Source organism: Arachis hypogaea, chromosome 15 (genome assembly GCF_003086295.3).
Source record: "Arachis hypogaea cultivar Tifrunner chromosome 15, arahy.Tifrunner.gnm2.J5K5, whole genome shotgun sequence".
Taxonomy (NCBI): domain Eukaryota; kingdom Viridiplantae; phylum Streptophyta; class Magnoliopsida; order Fabales; family Fabaceae; genus Arachis; species Arachis hypogaea.
Genome location: NC_092050.1, coordinates 76,524,170 through 76,529,884, shown reverse-complemented (window position 1 = coordinate 76,529,884; position 5,715 = coordinate 76,524,170).

Sequence of the window (5,715 nt, the reverse complement as noted above, 5' to 3'; positions counted from 1 at the left end):
GAGAACTAAAAAGAATCCTAGAACGAACTGTAAGTACCCATAGAAAGGATTGGGCAAGAAGCTTGGATGACGCTCTGTGGGCATACAGAACAGCATTCAAGACTCCTATAGGGACCTCTCCATACCAACTTGTGTATGGTAAGGCCTGTCATCTGCCCGTGGAACTGGAGCATAAGGCCTACTGGGCAACCAGATTCCTAAACTTTGATGCCAAATTAGCTGGAAAAAAAAGATTGCTCCAGCTGAATGAGCTAGAGGAATTCAGAATCACTGCTTTCGAAAATGCCAAGCTTTACAAAGAGAAAGCAAAAAGGTGGCATGACAGAAAGCTGTCACCTAGAGTCTTCGAACCAGGACAAAAATCTCTGCTGTTTAACTCTAGGCTCAGATTATTTCCTGGGAAACTGAAATCTCGGTGGAGCGGACCATATGTGATTACAAGTGTGTCACCATATGGCTATGTGGAGCTTCAAGACATTGATTCTAATAAGAAGTTCATTGTTAATGGACAGAGAGTCAAGCATTATCTTGAAGGCAATATTGAGCAAGAATGCTCAAAGCTGAGACTAGATTAAAAGCTCAGTAAGGTCCAGCTAAAGACAATAAAGAAGCGCTTATTGGGAGGCAATCCAATTTTTACTTATCTATGTTAATTTTCTGTTTTTCATTTTTATTTTATGTTTTCTTTAGGATGATGATCATGTGGAGTCACAAAAATCAAAGCAAAATCAAAAACAGCTCACCCCGGAGGAAGAGCTTACTTGCATTTAAACGCTAGTAAGAAGCATCAGACTGGCGTTTAATGCCAGAAAGAAGCATCAAGTTGGCGTTAAACGCCAGAAACAAGCTACAATCTGGTGTATAACGCCAGAAACAAGCACCAAGTTAGCGTTCAACGCCAAGAAAGGGGGAAAAGCTGGCGTTTAACGCCAGAAACAAGCAGCAGTCTGGCGTTAAACACCAGGATGGCACTCTATGGGCGTTTTGCACGCCTCAATGGAGCAGGGATGCTAAGTCCTTGACCCCACAGGATCTGTGGACCCCACAGGATCCCCACCTACCCCACCCTCTTTTCCATACTATCTTCACCACTCACATCCATCCATCATAAACCCCTCATACACACTATCACCTTCCCTTGGCCGAACCCACCACACATCTCCATCACCTCCTTTCTTTCTTCTTTTGCTCGATGACGAGCAAACATTTTAAGTTTGGTATGGAAAAAGCCCCGCTTTTTAATTTTCCATAACCATATGGCACCTTCCATGAGATTAGAGAAGATCAAAGAGCTATGAGGGAGGAGCAACAAAGGAAAAAAAGAGAGATAGAGGAGCTCAAGAGCACCATTGGTTCTTCAAGAGGAAGAAGACGCCACCCTTACTAAGGTGGACCCATTCCTTAATCTCATTGTCTATTTATTTTTTCTGTTTTCGTTCTCTATGCTTTATGTTTATTTATGTTTGTGTCTTTCTTACATGATCATTAGTGTCTAGTGTCTATGCCTTAAAGTTATGAATGTCCTATGAATCCATCACCTTTCTTAAATGAAAAATGTTTTTAATCACAAAAGAACAAGAAGTACATGATTTAGAATTCATCCTTGAAATTAGTTTAATTATTTTGATGTGGTGACAATACTTTTTGTTTCTCTGAATGAATGCTTGAACAGCGCATATGTCTTTTGAATTTGTTGTATATGAATGTTAAAATTGTTAGCTCTTGAAAGAATGATGAAAAAGGAGAAATGTTATTTGATAATCTGAAAAATCATAAAATTGATTCTTGAAACAAGAAAAAGCAGTGAAAAGCAAAATCTTGCAAAAAAAAAGGCGAAAAAAAAGAAAGAAAAAGAAAAAGCAAGCAGAAAAAGCCAAGAGCTCTTTAAACCAAAAGGCAAGAGCAAAAAGTCAGTAACCCTTTAAACCAAAAGGCAAGGGTAAAATAAAAAGGATCCAAGGCTTTGAGCATTAATGGATAGGAGGGCCCAAAGGAATAAAATCCTGGTCTAAACGGCTAAACCAAGCTGTCCCTAACCATGTGCTTGTGGCGTGAAGGTGTCAAGTGAAAGGCTTAAGACTGAGCGGTTAAAGTCGTGATCCAAAGAAAAAAAGAGTGTGCTTAAGAACCCTGGACACCTCTAATTGGGGACTCTAGCAAAGCTAAGCCACAATCTGAAAAGGTTCACCCAGTTATGTGTCTGTGGCATTTATGTATCCGGTGGTAATACTGGAAAACAAAGTGCTTAGAGCCACGGCCAAGACTCATAAAGTAGCTGTGTTCAAGAATTAACGTACTGAACTAGGAGAATTGATAACACTATCTAAATTCTGAGTTCCTATAGATGCTAATCATTCTGAACTTCAAAGGATAAAGTGAGATGCCAAAACTGTTCAGAGGTAAAAAGCTACGAGTCCCGCTCATCTAATTGGAGCTAAGTTTCATTGATATTTTGGAATTTATAGATTATTCTCTTCTTTTTATCGTCTTTTATTTTCAGTTGCTTGGGGACAAGCAACAATTTAAGTTTGGTGTTGTGATGAGCGGACAATTTATACGCTTTTTGGCATTGTTTTTAGGTAGTTTTTAGTATAATTTAATTAGTTTTTACTATGTTCTTATTAGTTTTCAAGCAAAATTCACATTTCTGAACTTTACTATGAGTTTGTGTGTTTTTTTGTGATTTTAGGTATTTTCTGGCTAAAATTGAGGGACCTGAGCAAAATCTGATTCAGAGGCTGAAAAAGGACTGCAGATGCTGTTGGATTCTGACCTCCCTGCACTCGAAATGGATTTTCTGGAGCTACAGAAACCCAAATTGCGTGCTCTCAATTGCGTTGGAAATTAGACATTCAGGGCTTTCCAGAAATATATAATAGTTCATACTTTTCTCAAATATATAATAGAGGTGGTAGAACCCAAGAGATACGCCAATAATTCATGAAGAACAGCATAGCTCCACACCTTAATCTATGGTGTGTAGAAACTCCATCATTGAAAATATATAAGAACAAGGTCTAGGCATGGCCATGAGGCCAGCCCCCAAATGTGAAAAGGTCTATCAAAGTATGAAAATACAATAGCAAAAAGTCCTATTTATAGAAAACTAGTAGCCTAGCATTACAGAAATAAGTAATTAATGCAGAAATCTTCTTCCGGGCCCACTTGGTGTGTGCTTGGGCTGAGCATTGAAGCTTCCATATGTAGAGACTTTTCTTGGAGTTAAACGCCAGCTTTTGTGCCAGTTTGGGCGTTTAACTCCAGCTTTTGTGCCAGTTTTGGAGTTAAACGCCAGAATTCTTGAGCTGTCTTGGAACGCCTATTTGGGCCATCAAATCTCGGGCAAATATAGACTATTATATATTGCGGGAAAGCCTAGGATGTTTACTTTCCAACGCAATTGAGAGCGCACCAATTGGGCATCTGTAGCTCCAGAAAATCTACTTTGAGTGCAGGGAGGTCAGAATCCAACAACATCTGCGGTCCTTTTTCAGCCTCTGAATCAGATTTTTGCTCAGGTCCCTCAATTTCAGCTAGAAAATACCTGAAATCACATAAAAACACACAAACTCATAGTAAAGTCCAGAAGAGTGATTTTTATTTAAAAACTAATAAAAACATAACAAAAACTAATTAAAATATACTAAAAATATACTAAAAACAATGCCAAAAAGCGTATAAATTATCCGCTCATCACAACACCAAACTTAAATTGTTGCTTGTCCCCAAGCAACTGAAAATCAAATAGGATAAAAAGAAGAGAATATACAATGAATTCCAAAAACATCTACGAAGATCAGTATTAATTAGATGAGCGGGGCTTTTAGCTTTTTGCTTCTGAATAGTTTTGGCATCTCACTTTATTCCTTGAAGTTCAGAATGATTGGCATCTATAGGAACTCAGAATCCAGATAGTGTTATTGATTCTCCTAGTTAAGTATGTTGATTCTTGAACACAGCTACTTTATGAGTCTTGGCCGTGGCCCTAAGCACTTTGTTTTCCAGTATTACCACCGGATACATAAATGCCACAGACACATAACTGGGTGAACCTTTTCAGATTGTGACTCAGCTTTGCTAGAGTCCCCAATTAGAGGTGTCCAGGGTTCTTAAGCACACTCTTCTTTTTGCTTTGGACCTCGACTTTAACCGCTCAGTCTCAAGTTTTCACTTGACACCTTCACGCCACAAGCACATGGTTAGGGACAACTTGGTTTAGCCGCTTAGGCCAGGATTTTATTCCTGTGGGCCCTCCTATCCACTAATGCTCAAAGCCTTGGATCCTTTTTATCACCCTTTCCTTTTGGTTTAAAGGGGTATTGGCTTTTTCTGCTTGCTTTTTCTTTTTCATTCTTTTTTTATTTTCTCTCTTTTTTTTCGCATATATCCTTTTTTTCTACAAGCTTTTCACTGCTTTTTCTTGCTTCAAGAATCAATTTTATGATTTTTCAGATTATCAAATAACATTTCTCCTTTTTCCATCATTCTTTCAAGAAACAACAATTTTAACATTTATAAACAATCAAATTAAAAAATATGCACTGTTCAAGCATTCATTCAGAAAAACAATAGTATTGCCACCACATCAAAATAATTAAACTGTTTTAAAATTTGAAATTCATGCACTTCTTTTTCTTTTTCAATTAAAAACATTTTTCATTTAAGAAAGGTGATGGATTCATTTTCATAGCTTTAAGGCATAGACACTTAGACACTAATGATCATGTAATAAAGACACAAACATAAATAAACATAAGCATAAAAATTCGAAAAACAGAAAAATAAAGAACAAGGAAATTAAAGAACGGGTCCACCTTAGTGATGGCGGCTTGTTCTTCCTCTTGAAGATCTTATGGAGTGCTTGAGCTCCTCAATGTCTCTTCCTTGCCTTTGTTGCTCCTCTCTCATGGTTCTTTGGTCTTCTCTAATTTCATGGAGGAGGATGGAATGCTCTTGGTGCTCCACCCTTAGTTGTCCCATGTTGGAACTTAATTCTCCTAGGGAGGTGTTGATTTGCTCCCAATAGTTTTGTGGAGGAAAATGCATCCCTTGAGGCATCTTAGGGATTTAATGATGAGGAGTTTCCTCATGCTCTTGGTGAGGTTCTCTCACTTGCTCCATCCTTTTCTTAGTGATGGGCTTGTCCTCATCAATGAGGATGTCTTCCTCTATGTCAATTCTAGCTGAATTACAAAGGTGACAAATGAGATGAGGAAAGGCTAACCTTGCCACAGTAGAGGACTTGTCCGCTACCTTGTAGAGTTCTTGGGATATAACCTCATGAACTTCTACTTCCTCTCTAATCATGATGCTATGAATCATGATAGCCCGGTCTATAGTAACTTCAGATCGGTTGCTAGTAGGAATGATTAAGCGTTGGATGAACTCCAACCATCCCCTAGCCACGGGCTTGAGGTCATGCCTTCTTAGTTGAACCATCTTTCCTCTTGAATCACTCTTCCATTGAGCGCCCTCTTCACAGATGTCCATGAGGACTTGGTCCAACCTTTGATCAAAGTTGACCCTTCTAGTGTATGGGTGTGCATCTCCTTGCATCATGGGCAAGTTGAACGCCAACCTTACATTTTCCGGACTAAAGTCTAAGTATTTCCCCCGGACCATTGTAAGCCAATTCTTGGGGTCTGGGTTCACACTTTGATCATGGTTCTTGGTGATCCATGCATTGGCATAGAACTCTTGAACCATTAAGATTCT